General features: G+C 44.1%; 1 long non-coding RNA gene and 1 pseudogene across 2 annotated transcripts in view; both read left to right on the forward strand.

Annotated features, from left to right (window-relative positions):
- Positions 1-9: 9 nt before the first annotated feature.
- LOC145346484 (uncharacterized) overlaps positions 10-20,607 on the forward strand; it is a 104,985-nt gene continuing 84,387 nt past the window's right edge. For both annotated transcript variants that reach the window (XR_013887698.1, XR_013887697.1), the window contains exon 1: positions 10-557. This is a non-coding gene — a long non-coding RNA (uncharacterized LOC145346484). The remainder of the gene's footprint in view (positions 558-20,607) is intronic.
- Positions 799-971, forward strand: LOC145347141 (U2 spliceosomal RNA; annotated as a pseudogene).

The following is a 20,607-nucleotide window of genomic DNA, read 5'->3' on the forward strand; positions in this document are numbered from 1 at the left end:
CTCCGTACCTCGCCGGCGACGCATGCGCGCCTCGGCCAGCTGCGCCGGGCCGAATGTGACGCGCGAGCCGGCCAGCGCAGCGTTCCAAACCGAAGCCAGACCAACGCCCTTTCTCGGAATGAGCGGGGGAGGAGGGGCGCGGCGCGAAAGAGCTGTGTTGTGGTGTGCTTGCATCGCAGTCTTGTCTCGCGCGCGCAGTGCAATCCTCTTCCCAACGGAAAAGGCTCGAGCGACCTGCTGCCCACTCCCATCGTTTACTCACGCGTAAAGAATTTGAAGCTGTAAACAAGGAGGGGCGATGCTGGGAGCGGCAGTGATCCCAATTTTATTTTTTTAAAAGTTGGAGCTGAAGTGATTATCTTTAAGCGCCACATACATCAGCGAATACTCGTCAAGTTTGACAAACGAGGAGTCGAAATCATTTCTTTTGCCCTTTAAATGCTTCCACTCCCAGCTTTTTTTAACAAATAAATGGCTGACGTTTGTAAAAGCAAGGGGGGAAATTACATTTATCTAGCGCCTATTGGATCCTCAGGACATCTTGAAGTTCATTACCGGTAATTAATTACTTTTTGAAGTATAAACACTATTTTAGAAATTTTTGAGTTGCAATAGTCAATTTGATGGGAAGGGGGCATACATGGCGGTCTGGATAAACCAGAATTTTAATTAGCGTACAATTGGTGGCTGTGTCTTAAGTTGCCTAATGCCTACGACTATACTCCTTATATACTATACGATTATACTCTTAGGGATCATTTCTATGGTGTTTTCCTAGAGAAATGTGTTTCTAAAGTGACTGCTTCTCGGCCTTTTGGCTAAGATCAAGTGTAGCATCTGTTCTTAACACAACAGATTCCAGGCATCAGAGCGAGTTTGGATCTACTAATGCATGACCGTCTACGACACTTGAGCTCTGCTGCTCTTGGTGGATCTTCATGCTGGTTTCAAGTCTCTGGCTTGGACCTAACGCTGGTACAGCAAGACTCAGTGTTTTCAAGCTGTGGCTGCATCTGCTCTGAGAGCTACAGGCCAGGCACTGCCCAACACCATCCGGGTGAAGTCTTCAGGAGGAGGCTCACCTGTGGGCCACGACTACCTCGTCAAGAAGGTATTGTTCGAGTGCTGTGGATTCCAAGCAGCAGACGTCTATGGTGTGGCTGAATACAGCAACCAGTCCTACGTGGATATCAGTTTCAGGAGCCTGTCAGGATGTGTCAAGTTCTTGACGGCCTTGAAGGAGAAAGGCAAAGAGGAGCCCCTCTTTATCCTGACGGCGGAGCCCCTGTTCACCATGCCGTCCCAGCGGAACCGGGTTATCACATTCCAGATGTATAACCCCTACGTCCCTGCGGATGATGTGCTGCCGTTCCTCTCCAGGTACGTGGAGGTGAAGGGAGAGACCGTGGACGTCATGGACAAGTATGGGATCTGGACCTGCAAAAGACAGGTGAAAGTCACCATGAAGACCGAACCCAAGGGAGGTCTTCTGCACCCGCCCTCCAATTTTGCCATCGGGGGGAATCGAGGCTTCCTGTACTACACAGGACAGCCACAAGTGTGCCACATCTGCAGCGCAACCAGCCATTTTGCCGCAAGCTGCAGCACCACCTTCTGCAGAAACTGCCTGAAGGAGGGACATGTGACCAACGACTGCACTGACAGCAAATGTTGCAACCTGTGTGGGGAGGCTGGCCGTGTTTACAGGGCCTGCCCCAAGCGGAAAGTCACCTACGCCGAGATTACCAGAGGCGAAGCAAGGAAGGCAAATGTTCCTAACGCCTCAGGAAACAAGAAATCCACCACAAAAGAAGCTGACCCAGAGAAAGCTTCTAAAGCAGAAGTGGACCCCCCCCCCCGATGCAGCAGGATGCCACATCTGCACCACCAACAGCAGAGGACATGGAGCAAGAGAAAGCAGGTCCCGAAAATCCCTGGCAGGATGCAAGGTCAAGGAAAAACAACCGAAAAAGGAAAACCGTGGTAGCTAGGGCCTCCAGTGGTGATGTCTCCTCAGGTGAGGAAAGCTGGCAGATGACGAAATGTCAAACGGCTCAGCGTAAAAGCGACACGGGAACCACAGCAGTCACAAACCACCACCGACATCGTAACAGACGGGGTCCATCCAGGCGATGGAGGCACCAGTGCTGCCAAGGCTATCCTGACCCCGCAGAGCAGAAACAAGGACACTAACAACGTCCAACGCGGAGACCAGCCGGCAACCCCGGCACCAACCGATGGCAGCACAACATCACAAATGTCACCCAGTCGCTTTCGGGAATCTGAGCCCGTGTTGGTCTGCTACCTCAGCCCTGCAGCTCTGCAGAATTTTGTCAGCGCCACAGGGATGCAACACCTAGAGCGTGCTGACAAGAACTGACAAATCCTTCAAATTGTAAAAATGGTTTTAAAGTTTGCCACTATAAACGTAAGTAGCATTAAAAACGGCTTGAGATGTGCGGCCATCTTGTCCTACCTGGCCAATTTCAAGGCCAACCTGCTGTTCCTGCAGGAGTGTGAGATACCTCACCTCAGCAGCCACAGGCGTTGGTCGAGTGTGTGGTCCCACGGACCATGCATCTGGTCAGGTGGGAACGACTGCCCTTCCTCGGGCATAGACATCCTGCTGCGGGGAGGTGGCTTTACCATCTCCGAAGTTCGGGAGGTGGTTGGGGGCGGGCGGGCGGGGGGGAGTTGGGTGGTCACCTCCTCGTAGCAGTCGTCACATACAAAAACTGCCCTCTCAGACTGATTAATGCGTATGCCCCTGCCGTCAGAACTCAGCGGCTGGCAGTTTTTGAGCAGCTGCCACTGCTGCTCACCACCTCCAGGCCGGTCATTCTGGGTGGGGATTTCAGTTGCATTATCGACAAGGCCGACTGATCCAGCAGGGCTGAAAACAAACTGGCCGCTATGTCCACAACCCTGCTGGAGATGGTCAGAGATGCCAGGCTGCTCAACGTCTTCAGCAACCCAGCAGCCAGAGGGCAGCATAGGTACACATGGTCGCGACCCGACGGGTCTGTCCGCTCCAGGATTGACTTTATGTTTGTGTCCCGCACGCTCCTGGTCAGGCCCACCGATGTCAAGCCAGTGTTCTTTTCTGACCACTGCCTCCTGCTGGCTGACTGTCAGCTGGAGGGAAACCAGAAAGTGGACAGGGGGTCCTGGAACCTAAATGTAGAACTGTTGACCCCAGAGAACCTCGAGGAACTCAAGAGGGTTTACCACGGTTGGAGGACCGTGAAACCTTTCTTTGAGTCTCCATCGCTCTGGTGGGAAACCATCTAAGACAACATCAAAAGGTTCTTCATTCGCAAATGGGTTCAGAAGGCCAGGAAGAGACAGGTGGAAATGTCCTGACTTCAGAAATGCATGCAGGAACTGCTCCAACTGCAGTCGATGGGGGTTGATGTCAGGGAGGATCTCCAGGAGGTGAAGAGCCAGCAAGCCTCGCCCTTTGCCTCAGAGGCAGCCAAGGTCATCTTCCGGTCCAGGGTCCGCTCCGTGGAGCAGGAGAAAAGTGCTCGCGTTTCTTCTTCCAGAAGGTACACAGAGAAACCTCTCAGCAGCCTGAAGGAAGAAGATGGCTCAGTCAGGTCATCGCAGTCTGACATTCTGAGAATCTGAAAATCCTTCTATGCTGGACTGTATGACCTGAAGCCAACAAACAGCACGGCCTCCCAGTATTTCCTGTCGTCTATCACGCAGGTCTTAGACGACAGCGAGCGGGACAGCCTGGACAGACCGGTATCTCTGGACGAGCTGACGAAGGCCGCCGAGCCCTTTCAGAAGGGTAAAACTCCCGGAAGCGACGGCTTACTGGCTGAGTTTTACTCAGCGTTGTGGGACTTGACGGGCCCGGACCTCCTAGAAGTATACGAGAGTATGCTTCTGGAAGGCAGGATGTCAGGATCCATGAGGAAAGGCATCACCACCCTCATCTACAAACAGAAGGGGGAAAGGGAAGAAATTAGAAATTGGCAACCCATTTCACTATTGAACGTGGATTATAAAATCCTGGCCAAAGTCATCGCCAACCAGGTCAAGTCTGCTCTGCATCAGTGATCCATCCTGATCAAACCTGTGCTGTGCCCGGCAGGAAGATCTCTGACAGCCTCGCGCTGCTCAGGGCTACGATCGCCTACGTGCAGGACAGGCAGGTGGATACGTGCCTCATCAGCCTAGACCAGGAGAAGGCATTTGACAGAATATTGCACAGCTACATGATGGATGTGCTCTCCAAAATGGGCTTTGGGGAGGGAATCCGCAATTGGATCCAGCTGCTCTACACAGACATCAGAAGCGCAGTTTCAGTCAGTGGGTGGGAATCAGATAGCTTTCAGATCAGGTCTGGAGTCAGACAGGGCTGCCCTCTCTCCTCCATCCTTTTTATGCGTTGCATTGAACCCATTGCCAAGGCCCTCAGAAGCGACCCAGGCATCAAAGGGGTGACAATCCCAGGCAGCGGAGGCACGCAAGTCAAAGCCTCCCTGTACGTGGATGACGTGGCTGTCTTCTGCTCGGACCCCTCGTCTGTTCGCAGGCTCCTCCAGGTCTGCGAGCAGTTCAAACTGGCCTCAGAAGCCAAAGTCAACCAGGGTTAGAGCGAGACCATATTCTTTGGGAACTGGGCTGATAAATCCTTTGTCCCCTTCACCGTCAGGGCAGATTACCTGAAGGTGCTGGGGATATGGTTTGGAGCAGCAGGGGCATGCGCCAAAAACTGGGACGAGCGCATCGCGAAAGCCAGGCAGAATCTGGGCTTGTGGGAGCAACGCTCCCTCTCCATGACAGGAAAAAACCTGGTGATCCGGTGCGAGGTGCTGTCCGTGTTGTTGTACGTGGCACAGGTGTGGTCTGTCCCCAAATCCTGCGCTGCAGCAGTGATGCAGGCCATCTTCAAGTTTATCTGGAGATCAAAGATGGATCGCGTCCGGAGGAAGGCGATGCACAAATCCCCAGAGAACAGAGGGAAAAACGTTCCCAACGCCGCCCTCATCCTGCTGGCCACCTTTGTGTGCAGCTGCATCAAGCTGAGCGTAGATCCTCGGTACACCAACAGCAAGTACTACTACTTTTTGAGGTTCTACCTGTCCCAAGTGTTGCGGAGGACGGGTCTGGCCACGCTGCCGCAGAATGCTCCTAGTAGTTGGACCCTACCACAGCACCTGTCCTTCGTGGAGAAATTTTTCCGCAAACACACCTTTGACCACATGGCGATTAAGCAGTGGTCAGCACGTAACGTCCTTGGGGCCCTGAGAGAAAAGGAGACGGCGGATCCTGTCGGACGGTTCCCTGAGCAGACTGTCAGTGTCATCTGGCAGAATGCCTCATCACCAGAACTTACAAACAAGCACCAAGATCTGGCTTGGCTGGTGGTGAGAAGGGCACTCCCCGTCAGATCCTTCATGCACGCTCAAGGCCTCAACATCACCGCATGTTGCCCTTGAAGTGGCTGCAGGGCTGATGAGACAGTCACACACCTCCTTGTGGAATGTGCCTTTGCAAAGAAGGTCTGGAGTGAGACGGAGTGGTATTTGTCGAGGTTCATCCTGAGCAGCTCGGTGACGCAGGACTCTGTGCTCTACGGGCTGTCTCCGGGGACGCACACCAAGACAAATATCAACTGCTGCTGGAAGGTCATCAACTCGGTGAAGGACACACTTTGGTCCGCCCGAAACTTGCTGATCTTCCAGTTGAAAGAACTATCCTCGACCGAGTGTTGCAGACTAGCACATTCCAAGGTCCAGGACTATGTGTTGAGGGATGCGCTGAAGCTTGGAGCAGCCGCTACAAAGGCACAATGGGAAAAGGCCACACTATAAGGCCTTTTAACAGAGGCAGACCAAGGGCCTGGGAACTGCAGAATACCCTCGACCTGCGTAACTGTGTGCCAACCTGACAAATAACGACACACAGTAATTTTTGAGGCATGTATATAGTTTTAAGTTTTGAAATGTTATGACTGTAATTTGTACAGAACTGTAAAAAGTTTTAATTCTGCACTGTTTGCAGAATTCAAAGACACGTAGATTTGCAATGGTTTATTTGAGATTTTTATGAATGAAGTATATTTTTGGGAAAAAAATGCCCACGGCTTGTGATTTCCTTCCTACACCTCTTTGCCTCTTTAAGATACTCTCTAAAATCTCTTTGGTATAGCTTTTGGTTAGCTTATATCTCTTTTCGTAACTCAGTGTCATACTTCATTTTATAATGCTCCTGTGAAGCATCTTAAGGTGTCACATTATGTTAAAGGTGCAATATAAATTATTGCTGGAATGCTTTGCATAATTAACAACAATTTGCAAACAGGTGACGGTGAGGCAAGTGACGTGGTCTTTGTCATCGAAAGTGCACAATCTCCCTCTAATATATCTAATGAAGTCTTGTACGAAGGAACCTAGACATGACTAGTAGCCAACCAAATTAGTAAATAGATAAACTAATGGAAAAACATTTTGCCATTGCGAGAGCTCAATTTATTACAGTCTCTAAACAGCGTGAAATTTAAACAAGTCAATTAAAAGTCACAGGTGAGCAGGAATAACAGGTCCTGACAGTCACTGTAAATGCTGTATCTTTTTTCATCTTGTGAAAGATATGGTAAGCAAGTTGTTAAAAAGAACTCGCACAGAAGTGGCTTTGAAAGGAAAACACTTAAGGGTGGCACAATGGTTAGATCTTTTGCCTTACAGCACCAGGAATCCAGATTTGACTCCAGCCTTGGGTGACTGTCCAGTGGGCCTGGGTTAAGATGCGCTTTCAGAGTCGGTGCAGACTCAATGGGCCAAATAGCCGCCTCCTGCAGCGTGAGGATTCTATGATTCTAGGTTAATGATGCAGTGGGGAGGAACTAAGATGAAAAAGAATGCCTCTAGAGTGGATGGCAAGAGAGACCTCCCAAAATAATCAAAACTAAGTAATACTCGAGGGAATTGAAAAGTAAACCAAATGCTTGAGCAATGTCAAAATTAAAAGGCAATACCTGAGGTTTAAAAACTTAAATCAAAAATGTGAAGAATATAATGAGAAGGGGTTGAAACTAAACTGAGTAAACCATGAAGAAGACCTGGAAGTATGTTTGCTGTAGGATGTTCACAAATGAATGTGAGAGGAAACTATTCTGTTGTGATGTATCCGGGTGAATGATCCTGAAGCCGAAGCTTGTTGTGGCAATAGGGAATTACAATGTAGTGGAAATATCAACAATTACATTCCCCATTGTTTGCATTGGTTCCTGATTCTAGTTTCTAACTGGGTATTTCAGGCTTCGTTTACCTCTTGAGTTCTCCCCTCTTTTCTGTCAGATCTGAGACCCTGGCTCCTCTCTGTAACTTCTTCTCCCTCCCGCCTCCCTCTGCCCACACGCACACGCATACACCCTGCTGCTTACCTAGCTCATGAATTTCTACTGCTATCAAAATGTTCCTTGCATGTCTCTTTGTCCCTACTTGATTTATTTATTACTTAGTTTTCATCCTTGTTTTCAAATCCCTCAGATCCTGGTCTTTCCCTATTTCTCTGATCTTCTCCAACCTACTGTTCTGTGATATCAGCATTCCTCTTGAGCATCCCTGATTTTAATTGCTGCACCAGTGGAAGCTATGCCTTCAGTTGCCTAGGCCCTAAGCTTGAGAATTTGTTCCCTAAGGTTGTTTACCTTTCCAACTCACTTTCCCCTTTTAAGTTACTCTTTAAAACCTACCTCTTCCGCTCATGGGAGAGTGTAGGACCAGAGGGCATAGTTGCAGAATGATGCAGTGCTCATTTAAGAGGGATTTGAGGAAAAAATTTTTCTCAAAGAATGGCAAATCTTTGGAATTACCTACTTCAGGAAGCTGTAGAGGCTGATTCCTTGAACATTTTCAAGGCTAAGATCAGTTGGTTTTTAATCAGTAGAGGAATTAAGGATTATGGAGATAAGGCAAGAAAATGTTAGATCAGTCATGAACTTATTAAATGGCTCGAAGGGCTGAATGGTCTACTTCTGTTCCTGTTTTAGTGCTATAGTCTTTGATCTTGTGTCAAGGCAACCACAAAAAAAAATCCATTTGATCTGGTACTTTTAAATGACCCAGGAAGTGTATGTAAAATGGAAATTGTTGCAACCCTTGGGGTCAGCAATCATAATAATATTTAGCCTGATCTGGCAAGTCAGAAATACCTACAACTATTGAGCCATAATGCCAAATGGACATAAGAAATGAAGATCCATCTAAGTCAAATAAATTGAGGAAGGTTATTTGACAATTGTTCTAAAAAAATGCAAATGGAACACTTTTAAAGATACACTGCTGAACATGCAAGATAACTTAAGTAGCATCCTTAATGTAATAAAACATCAAAGGGCATTTCACAGGAATGTTATAAAACAAATTAAGTCACTGTACCACATAAGAGATCATTAGAACCGATAACTAAAAGCTTGATGAAAGAGGTAAGTTTCAAGGAGATCTTATAGGCAGAAAGTGAAGATTGGATTTACACTAATGAGACCAGAAGCTCGAGTCGGGAAATATAAATGGGATTTGAACTCATGTCCAGAGAGCATTAGCCTGGGCCTCTGGATCACTTACCCAGTGAAAACACCATTACAGCACTATCTCCTCTGAAAGTGAAGCATAGGGCTTGCTACCCACACCCTTATCTTTCACCAGCAAAAAGTGCTGGTGTTGGGATTGGGAGTGGGAATCCCATAATTGATTCCTATTCTCCATAATTAAATACCTCCATGCTCCCATTCCATTATGAACAGAAGATGAAAATCCATGCCTGAGAATTGCAGAGATTTAGGCAGGGATTTCCAGAGTTTAGGACCTTGGCAACTGAAGATACACCAACCAATGTAGAGCAACTGAAATTGGCAGTGGCTAAAAGACCAGAATTCAATGAGCACAGATATCTCAAAGTGTTGTGGGTCTCAAAGAGATTACAGAGCTAGGGAGGGTGACACCAAGGAGTAATTTGTAAACAGGATGAGAACTTTAAAATCAAAGAGTAGCTTGATGTAGTGCCAATGTAAATCAGGAAGCACAGGAGCAATAGGTTAAAGTGAAGTAAAGTTTATTTATTAATCAGAAGTATGGCCTATATTTACACTGCAATGAAGCTACTGTGAAACAGTCCAGTCACGACAGTCCAGCGCCTGTTCGGATCAATGCACTTAACCACACATCTTTCAGAATGTGGGAGGAAACTGGAGCACCCGGAGGAAACCTGTGCAGACAGGGGAAGAACATGCAAACTCCATACAGACAGTGACCTAAGCCGGGAATCGAACTCTGACACTGTAAAGCAACAGCGCTGACCGCTGTGTTACCGTGCCGCCCCGGTGAATTTGGTGCAAGTAAGAACATGGGCAGCAGAGTTTGGATGACCTGATTTTTTCAGAGGATAGAATGTGGGAGGTAAGCCAGGAGCACTGGAATAGTCAAACCTAGAGGTAATAAAGACATGATTGAGAGTTTCAGCAGATGAACTGAAACAAGAGCAGAGTTGGGCAATGTTATGGAACTGAAAATAGATGATCTTAGTAATTATGCAGCCATGTGGTTGGAACTCGTCTCTTTACCTCTACGCACATTTACAAAACCAGTAACTGTGACAAAGCAAATACAATCCTAACTAAATGAGCAAAATACTGCAGCTGCTGAAATCTGAAACAAGTACAGAGGATGCTGGAAAATCTGGCAGCATCTGTAAGGAAAGAAAGCAGAATTAACGTTTTGAATCTTTTTGGCTCTGTCAGAACTAAATAGGGAGAATATGTTAGCTTTTTAGAGCGTAGCTGTGAGAAATTGCAACAAAATATAGCAACTTTTAAGAACAAAAGACAGATGGCCTGGTTTGGGAGAGGATGGGGGAGCTGTATTGAGGCAGTATATGTGCGAGATATTTTTAAAAAGATGTTTAAGAATGGTCTCAATCTCAAGCTGCTGAACACAACATCAAGTCCTGAAGGCTACAATGTGTCCAATCAGAAAGTGAGAAGCAGCTTCTTCAGCTCGCGCCAGGTTTCAGTAGAACATTGCAGCAGGCCATGGCATGAACTCAATGTTGTGTTCGGCAGCTTTAAATTGTGAGTTCCTTTATCTTAAATCCTTTTTTTAAAATGGGTGGCACAGTGGTTAGCACTGCTGCCTCAAAGCACCAGGGCCCAGGTTTTATTCTAGCCTCGGGAGTTTGCACATTCTCCCTGTGTCTGTGAGTTTCCTGCAGGTGCTCAGCTTTCCTTCCATAGTACAACGATGTGCACGTTAGGTGGATTGGCCCTGCTAAATTGACCCTTAGTATCCCAAAATGTGTAGGTTAAGAGGATTAGTGGGGTAAATGTGTGGGGTTTTGTGAATAGGGCAGAGGGTGGGCCTAGGTCAGATGCTCTGTCCGAGAGTCAGTGTAGACTCAGTGGGCCAAATGACCTTCTTCTGCACTGTAGGTATTCTTGTATTGCCTCCTCCCTCCCTCTCCCACACCAGGCCGTCTGGTTTTTGATATTAAAGTTACGACATTTTGTTGCAATCTCTCACAGCTACACTTGAAAATCACACATTCTCCCTCTTTAGTTCACAAAAGCCTTGAAGCATTAACTCTGCTTTCTCCTCTACAGATGCTGCCAGACCCTCTTGAGTTTTTCCAGCATCATCTATGGAGTGGTAGAGGAGGAAGAAGAAGCAGGTCCAGCATTTACCTAGCACCTTTCACAAACACAGAATGTCCTAAAGTGGTTTAAAAACAATGAACTACTTTTGTTGGCTATGTTGGATGAAGAGGATGGGAGAGAAGCTACTATTTGCAATATTCAGTGCTGGAACAACTATGGTTTTACATTTACATAAAAACCTCAATTCAGGAACTGAGTGCAGAGCCATCAAATTTGCAAATGGTATATATTGTAGGAGCAGTAAAAGAGATAGGTCAGAAAATTGCAGAATGATTTAGGAAAGATAAGAAAATGCGCAGAACAGTCAAAATTTTCTACTGACGACTGCAAAGTGGTGCACAAAAGGAGAAAAAAAAACACAGGCATTCCATAAATTGTGATGAAATAGTTGAGAATGCACTGAATGAGACCTAGGGGTCTTAGTAGACTTGACTTATTTAACCAACACAAAGTGGAATGTTGAATTATGTAGCTAAATCATAACAATAAAGGTCAGAAAAGGTAATGATCAAACTGTACATTGCTCTAGTCAGACCTCACCTTGAAAATTGCATCCTGTTCTTGTGCCAAGAAACAGGAGGCAATAGAAAGTGTAGAGAAGAATTAGAAGGTTAAACTTTATTCCAGGGATATGATTTATGGTAAAGGGATGGAGAAACTTGGTCTTTTCAGTTGGAAGTAAGGCACTGTAGAGATGATCTTACTGTAACAATGCTAAAGGTATAAAAGAGGTCAACATGATATACTATAAATTAAGCTGCAGGCATTATAGTACTATGGGGACAAAAGTACAAAGTAGAAAATGGTGCTTTTAAGACTGATCACACGAAGAATGATCAACAAGTGAATAAACGTCTAAATAGATCAATACAGGCAAAAACACTGGAATAAGTTAAACAATTCAGTGAGGCATTAGGATGCCTTTGAAAGTGTAATTAAAAGGCAGCCTTCATCTATAATTATCTGGTAATCTTGAGCACACCTATATAGTCACACATCAGAAACAAATCACATCTGTAATGTAAAAACTAATTTTCTCAAACCACATATCTGTTACGTTACTAATTAAGTACGTTAATTTACTAAACAAGAATGAATCACAGAAAAGTCAAAAGTGGTCAACAGCAAAATGAAGAACTAACTTCGTAGGTAATCAGTTAGATCTGTCAATTCTTTTCTAATCTATTCAACAAGTATCAAAAATCACCTGATGTAATCAGAGCGGGTGCACAGCTGATAGCTTTGTTTTCTGAGAGAATTTTAATGAAGCCGTAAAGAATATCTGGTTGACGTCAAGGCCTCTAGTACAGGTAATTGATTTTGCTTCACTGGACCCATTGGACTCAATATTCTTTCTCTCCCAACTGTAGCTGAAGTGTGTATTATGCACAAGATGTACTGTAGTAACTCACCAAGCTTACTTTGACAACAACTCCGAGCTTTGCAACTTCTACAATAGAGAAGTGTGAGTAGTAGTAGCTTGGGCTACTATTTTCTCTGAGTTTTTCTTTTGGAGATACAGTCCATTTTGAATTAAATATATGTTCTTACATTATTACTGGAAGCTTGGAATTCCCTGCTAAATATCATAGAACCCCATCACCATAAGGTGGTGGTTCAAATGAAGATCCACCAACGACTTCTCAGCAGTCAAGCATGGACAATAAAATGTGGTCTTGCACATGTAAATCAAAACCTGACTTTTCTATTTAAGTGGAATAAAACCTTAAGCCCTCGTTTCCTAAGGTTAGAGAGTACAATTAATCTTCACTTGTATATTACACATATACTTTGTTACTTTTCTACGATAAGTTCCCACACTGGATCCCCCACCTTCACATCCTTGCTTCTGAGAGGGCAACCCTTGACTGCATCTCCAATTGTGCTATTGTACGTAAAAGAAATGTCGTGCATTCCCCACCTGGCTTACCATCCATTATCAGGACATACCAAACTATTGTTTGGTGCCTCTTGATTGGTACCTCAATAGATTACCTCTATTATTGTGGCATTTCTTTCTTTGCTGCTGTTATTGCAATTTATCCATGCCAAGAGAAAAATTCATTAAACATAGCAAAGAATAGTTAGCATTTATACAGCACTTTATTAAATCCTCAGGCCGTTAAAAACGGAAAGAAGTCACGTTCCGTAGGCAAATGCGGCACCTAAGTTCACTTTCATTTTTTAGGCCAGATGTCAGGAATAACAATAGTGCATCTTGTCCCCATTCAGTTGTTCTGAATTATCAGTCACCAAAGCATGATTCTCTTGGCAGTAATGAAGATGTGCCGTTTTTCTTTCAGTGAGATTAATTTGTGTCCCCGAGAGGGTATTTAAAAAAACATGCAAAACTTGCGATATGTCACCTTGAACCCATGTAGACATTCCAACTAGGAGTAACAGAAACCATATGAGCTTAATAAAGCTAATAATGCAGTCCCAGGGATAGAAACAAAGGCACTAATTACTATCACTATAGTATTACTATTTTTTCTTCCCCATCATGATTAGTAGAACGGTGGGGGGCTGCAAGACAATGCTTTCTATTTTGGTGCTTAAAGAAGAGAAGCAACAAACAAGGAGGTGGCTCTTTGGAAGATAAAGAACATCTATGTGCCCATGCAAAATAGGCACTGCTAAGGCGCTTCACCGTGATACAAGGTGGACCCCTTAGTTACTTAAAAACAACACCCAGAACCTATGCCTCCAGCGACACAGGCATGACAGGGGCACATTTTAGCATGCTAGGTAAATGGTGCTGTGCTGGCCTTAGGCATCTGCAGCCTATAATACAGGAAGTTGCATCAATTTCTTTGTCTCTATTGTTGTCCCATGGACAATGTGAGAAATGGCGCAAGTTTCTGATGGACAAGAAAGTACAACTCTAATCTAAACACACACTTCATCCTGGCCTTAATATTTTGCCAATTTTAAACCTGTTTAAAAAAATACTTAAGCTCAATGGCATCCAGGCTGAGACAGTCTGCTTGATTGGTACCGCATCTACCATCTTAAGCATTCATCTTTTCACTAGTGGAGCATCTGGCAGCACCTATGCACAAGATTAACTGTCAAGGCTTTTTCACAGTACCTACTGAATCTGCAGTTTCTATTTCCTAGAAGGGGAAAGAATAACGGGTGTATGGGAAAACCACCAACTGCAAATACCCTTCCAAGTCAGAATCCAAATCAGCTTGGAAAAATGTGATTCTTTCATCAGTTTGAAAACCTGGAACTTCCTCCCTAACAGCATTGTGAGAATAAGTGGGATTGTTGTCAATGCAGAAAGATGGGCCACATGGCCTCCTGTATTGTACGGTTTCTATATTTCTAAATGGACTGCAAGCAGTTCAAGAAGGCAGCTCAACACTTTCTCAAGCATAATTAGAGAAGGGCAATAAATTCTGATTTTACCAGCTCTGTCCACACCCCATGAATGTACAAAAAAAGTTATCAATTTTTAAAAAATTAGTTCATGGGATGTCGGCATCACAGACAAGAGCAGCATAAGTGATAAATAGGTTTTCACATGCAACCACATAATGAGCTAATAGGGCAGGTGACCAAATGCTTAGTCAACAAGAGAGGTTTTAAGGAGAATCTTAAGGGAATAATGAGAGGTGGAATGGTTTAGGAAGGGAATTCCAGAATTAGTGCCCAGGATGTTGAAGGCCCAGCTGCCAATGTTGGAATGGTGAGGATCAAAAGCACTTAATAGGCCAGATTTGGAAGAGCACTGAAATCTTGTAGGGTTGAAGGAGGTTCCAAATGTAAGGGGGAGTAAGACCAGAGTGATTTAAGATTAAGGCTGAAAATTTTAAAACAATGATAGAAAAATTAAAAATCAAGTTTTTGCCGAACCAAGAACCAATTTTGTTCAGCAATCACCAGGTGATGAGCAAATAGGACATGGTAGTGAAGTTTTAAACTAACTCAAGTTTATGGAAGGTGGAAGGCCAGTCAGGGGAGTGTTGGAATAATCAAGTTCGGATGTAACAAGAAGTATGCATATGCATTTCAGCAGCTAATGAGCTGATGCAGCGACAGAAGCTGATGAAGTTATGGAGGTGGAAGTAAGTGGTTTTGGTGGTGAAGAGTATGAGGTTGGGAATTCGGAAAGGGTTCAAATAGGATCTAAAGTTCAAATGGTCAAATTCAGTGTCAGGAAGTAGTCAGGGAGAGGGAATGAAATCAATAGCTAGGAATTGGGGTTAATGGTGGGGACTGTCAGAAGACAGAATCACACGATTGTCCTTCAAAATACTTTAAAGAGATACACATTCGTAAAATGACTTTTTTCCCCAGCTCATCTACTTGTATATAATCAGAAGAACAATGAATGCACACATCAGCATCTTATCTAATGCTTAGCATGATCATGATTTTCCTTGGTTTTGTTGATAGTGGCAGAGCCAACAAGAGATGGCACACTTCAAGAGATAGAATGAAATTAAGTGTCTGCAGTGATCAAACTTACAAGATAGTAATCACTTGTAAATGTTTTCAATCAGAAAACTGTGCCTTTCGAAGAAGCGTGAGGCTTGAGATCCTGTTGTTTCTCAGAGCAATCTCCCTGTCAATGGTGGAGATTCAACTAAGCAGCATGTTACAATCTCAGACTTCATCTGTGCCTACAACTCCCAGAATCTTTATTGTGATTAACAAAAAGACTGGCCATTCACAATGCATGCTACAACATATCCACCCTCCCTGTAATTATTTTAACAAGGTCCACGAGGTGGAACTGTTAGAGCATGAGCTCCTGGATTGGTGCATTAATGTTGTCCAATCCAGGAGCCCTGCAGAGATATATAATGTGGAATGTCTGGCCTACCGGCACTCAGTTTGTATATTCTGTACTGGGAAGTGCCTGTCTGAGTATTACTAACTATTGTAAATAAACCTGGATTTGGTGAAGATGTCAAGAATTAACCAGATGATGCATGGTGAAAACTCAAAAATCATGTCTTTATTGCTGGTGCACGAGGAGACTAAAATAATGGGTCTCACTATGATGTTCTGACCAGATTCCGTAAAACAGTTTCAGTTATATCATTTTGCAGCCAGTACGTGTGAGTTAAAACATCAGTAGTATTACAGTTTGATGTGCACTTTCAACCAATACAATTCAACATCTTTTGAATCCTTAGCTGTATAATTTATCACTATGCACGCAGATGTAGAGTCCTTGACATTTTAGCACACAATGTTCAGTAACATCACTAAACACCTCTAACAACAAATCACACCCAGAAGTAGGCCTCAATACTTACTTATGCTGATCAAGCAGACTCACATCTTTTATCTGCTAATGGCTAACTCCAACTCCCATTAAGGGACAGTGGCTTCGTGAGAGCTATTTCAGTGGCAACGATTCTGAAGGAACTTGCTCACAACAGTTGACCTAAGTTGGATAAGCCATTCTTATGCATCATATCTTTATTTGGAAGACTAAACTCGTTCAACCCTGACGTCGAGGACCTGGTCCAATATGTGGAATGCATGCATCACTTTTTTCAGGCAAATAACATTATGGCTGATGAAGAACAAGTAATTCTGACTTCCTGTGGGGAACATATTACAAGATCTACCTTAGGCGGCTATTTATCTGGAAGCTGTCCTCAGAACAGGAAAAATGAATAAGGAACATCTGGAAAACTATGAGGAAGTTCTAAAGGTGTATTCAAGGTCCCCCAAGTGACCCATCCGGTCTATAGAGTATACAAGTCTGGTCTATACTCTTTGAAGGACAAGGTACGGGCAATCAAAGGTGCCCCAGATCCCATGTTCATCCGAGAGCTAAGATCATTTCTGGGGTTGGTAACCTATTATGGGAAATTTATACCCAACCTTGCCTGCATCCAGGTCTCATTACACCAACTACTAAAAATGAATGGATGTGTACAGAGTGAATTAATCAATTAGGGTGTTATTATAGAGTCAATGGGAAGGGCCCCATGACTTTACAATGCGTGGTCATGTCAAGGACAGGGCCAATTTCCTATAAAGTCCATGTGGGAGATGGTCTAGACACCTAGACCGTTTAAAAGCTGTTAAGTCATAGGCTGTGCTGGAACAATTGATACCCAGCCTCGGAAGAAATTCCAGGACCCACTGGCTCCGGCTCCTGTTCTGCATCTCCAGTCATTGGAACCTTGGAGTTCAAAATGGACGTGGTGAACTTGGCTGCGTCGACTCCCTTGCCACCTACTGAAAAGACTGAACCCGTGCCTCAATGCTCAAGATGAAAGAGGCAAGCTCCGATCCATTAGACCCTGTCTACTTCCAATGTAGAGATGGAGGGACTGCACATTAAAACACCGCTAGAGGCTCGCATGGTGAACGACCTGCTGATGATCCTCAGACCTAGAGGGGGAGGGATGTGATGACTTTAATGAGGCCAACAAGATGGATCTGTTGGAATGTGATCTCCCTGATTGAGGCAACACAAAAAATTGTCCCTGATTGAGGCAGTTGATGTTTTCCAATCCAGGAGCCCTGCAGTGGTTTATAATGTGGAGTGCCTGGGTTACTGGCACTCAGGGTGTACACTCTGTACTGAGAAGTACCTGTCTGAGTATTACTAACTATTGTAAATAAATCTAGATTTGATGAAGGGTCACCGGCCTTGTGGAAGTTATTTCACTCGCATCTTATGTATTGATTAAAAAAAACCCTGAAGAAACCATTTCTATCAGCATTAAGTACTTGTATTTTGTACAAAACTTTAAAAATAATGCAATAATTCCTCACCATTTTGTGGCCATCTTTGCTCCAAAAAAATGTTATTTTAAAATGATCTCAATGGAGCATCTCTGACAAGGCAAGCATTCAGCGTCATCTAATTGCCTTTAAGAAAGTGGTGGTAGTCACCTTCTTGAACTGCTGCAGTCCATGTGATATAACTGCTCCCACAGAGCTGAGAGGAGGGGAGTCCCAAGACTTTGAACCAGTGACAGTGAAGGAATAGCAACATAGTTCCTAGTCAGGATGGTGAGTGGCTTGGAAGAGTCACGGAGGAGAATATTATTGTATTCAGGTTGCTTTTCATAAATGCAGAGTGTGGCACACATGACAAATTAAGCTTTGCAAGTTGAAGGAAAGAACTTGCATTTTTCCAGCACCTGTTTATGACCATGGGATGTCCCAAAGAGTTTCACAACTAATGCAGTACTTTATAGTGTAGTCATTGCTGTAACACAAAGAAATGTGGCAGCTAATTAGGGCGGCGCAGTAGCACAGTGGTTAGCATTGCTGCTTCACAGTTCCAGGGACCTGGGTTTAATTCCTGGCGTAGGTCACTGTCTGTGTGGAGTTTGCACATTCTCCTCATGTCTGCGTGGGTTTCCTCCCACAGTCCAAAGATGTGCGGGTTAGGTTGTTTGGCCAAGCTAAAATTGCCCCTTAGTGTCCTGAGGTGCGTGGGTTAGGGGATTAGCGGATAAATGTGTAGGGATATGGGAGTAGGGCCTGGGTGGGATTGTGGTCGGTGTAGACTCAATGGGCCAGATGGCCTATTTCTGCACTGTAGGGTTTCTATGAGTCTGTGCACAGTAAATTATGAGATAAATGTCCAGATGTTCTGTTTTTGGTTCAGTATTAAGTATTGGATAGAACACCAGTGTAATCATCTGTTATTCTTCGAATAAAGCCATGAAATATTTTGCATATTTTTTTTTGTCTTTATGTTTTGCATTGTGTAATGCATGATCATATTAATCACATTTTCTTCAGTTGCTAAGCTCAGAGAAAATTCAAGAACAACCAGCAATAGAAATCCTGGAAGGACAATGTTTGTAAATAGATTCTGATTAAAATCACAAATTTAAACATGAGTATTTAAGTAAAACATTTTAGCAATGCAGAGTTATTTCATGGTGAAGAAAAGATGCAAATTGATATAACTTTAAATCTTATATGTTCTGGCTCTCGTCATCAAAACCACACCTTAAACAGATGGCACATTCTATCTATTTCATATCCTAGATAAAGGACTGTTTCCTCATTAAGTTTCAGTGGCATAGAGATTACATGGATTTAGATAATTGGGGGAGTCTATGGGAAGGCAAAGGGACGTCTGGTAAGTGGGAGGCTTTCAAAAGTGTGTTAACCAGGGTTTAGGGTAAACACACTCCTTTTAGAGGGAAGAGCAAGGCTGGTACAAGTAGGAAACCCTGGATGACTCAGGATATTGAGGCCCTGATCAAGAAGAAGAAGGAGGCACATAACATGCATAGGCAGTTGGGATCAAGTGAATCCCTTGAAGAGTATAGGGGATGTAGGAGTAGAGTTAAGAGAAATCAAGAGGGCAAAAAGGGAGCATGAGATTTTTTTGGTAGATAAGGCAAAGGAGAATCCAAAGAGCTCCTACAAATACATAAAGGCCAAAAGAGTAACTAGGGAGAGAGTAGGGCCTCTTAAGGATCAACAAGGTCATCTATGTGCGGATCCACAAGAGATGGGTGAGATCCTAAATGAATATTTCTCATCAGTTTTTACTGTTAAGAAAAGCATGGATATTAGAGAACTTGGGGAAATAAATTGTGATGTCTTGAAGAGTGTACGTATTACAGAGAAGGAGGAGTTGGAAGTCTTAAAAGTGCATCAAGATAGATAAATCCCCAGGACGTGATAAAGTGTATTCTAGGGCATTGTGGGAAGCTAGGGAGAAAATTGCAGGTCCCCTAGCAGAGATATTTGAATCATTGATAGTCACAGGTGAGGTGCCTAAAGATTGGAGGGTAGCAAATGTTGTGCCTTTGTTTAAGAAGGGTTGCAGGGAAAAGCCTGGGAACTACAGGCCAGTGAGCATCACATCTGTGGTGGGTAAGTTGTTAGAAGGTATTTTGAGAGACAGGATCTACAGGCAGTTAGAGATGCAAGGGCTGATTAGGGACAATCAGCATGGCTTTGTGAGTGGAAAATCATGTCTCACAAATTTGATTGACTTTTTTGGAGGAGTAACCAAGAAGGTAGATGAGGGCAGTGCAGTTGATGTTGTCTACATGGACTTTAGCAAGGCCTTTGACAAGGTGTCACATGGGAGGTTGTTGCATAAGGTTAAATCTCATGGGAACCAGGGTGAGGTAGCTAAATGGATCCAAAATTGGCTTGATTACAGAAGCCAGAAGGTGGTTGTGGAGGGTTGTTTTTGAAACTGGAGACCTGTGATTGGTGCTGAGTCCACTGCTATTTGTCATTTATATTAAGATTTAGATAAGAATATAGGGGGCATCATTAGTAATTTTGCAGATGACACCAAAGGTGGTGACATAGGGGACAGTGAAGAAATTTATCTCTGATTGCAATGGGATCCTGATCAATTGGGCCAGTGGGTTAATGAATGGCAGATGGAGTTTAATTTAGATAAATGCGAGGTGATGCATTTTGGCAGATTGAACCAGGGCAGGATTTACTCAGTTAATGGTATGGCTTTGGAGAAAATTACAGAACAAAGAGATTTAGGGGTACAGGTACACTTGAAAATGGAATCACAGGTGGATAGGGTGGTGAAGAAGGCATTCAGAACATTGAATACAGGAGTTGGGACGTCTTTTGAAGTTGTACAAGACGTTGGTAAGGTCACACTTTGAATACTGTGTACAGTTCTGGTCACCCTATTATAGAAAGGATGTTATTAAACTAGAAAGAGTGCAGAAGACTTTTACTAGGATGCTACCAAGACTTGATGGTTTAAATTATAAGGACAGACTGGATAGACTGGGACTTGTTTCTCTGGAATGTAGGAGGCTGAGGGGCGATCTTATACAGGTCTACAAATAATGATCGGCTAGATAGTCAATATCTTTTCCCAAATGTAGGGGAGTCTAAAACTAGTGGGCATAGGTTTAAGGTGAGAGGGGAAAGATACAAAAGGGTCCAGAGGGGCAATTTCTTTCACACAGAGGGTGGTGAGTGAAACAAGCTGCCAGAGGTAGTAG

The sequence above is a fragment of the Carcharhinus amblyrhynchos genome, chromosome 8 (assembly GCF_965287045.1).
Source record: "Carcharhinus amblyrhynchos chromosome 8, sCarAmb.v2.hapA, whole genome shotgun sequence".
In the NCBI taxonomy this organism is placed as follows: Eukaryota; Metazoa; Chordata; class Chondrichthyes; order Carcharhiniformes; family Carcharhinidae; genus Carcharhinus; species Carcharhinus amblyrhynchos.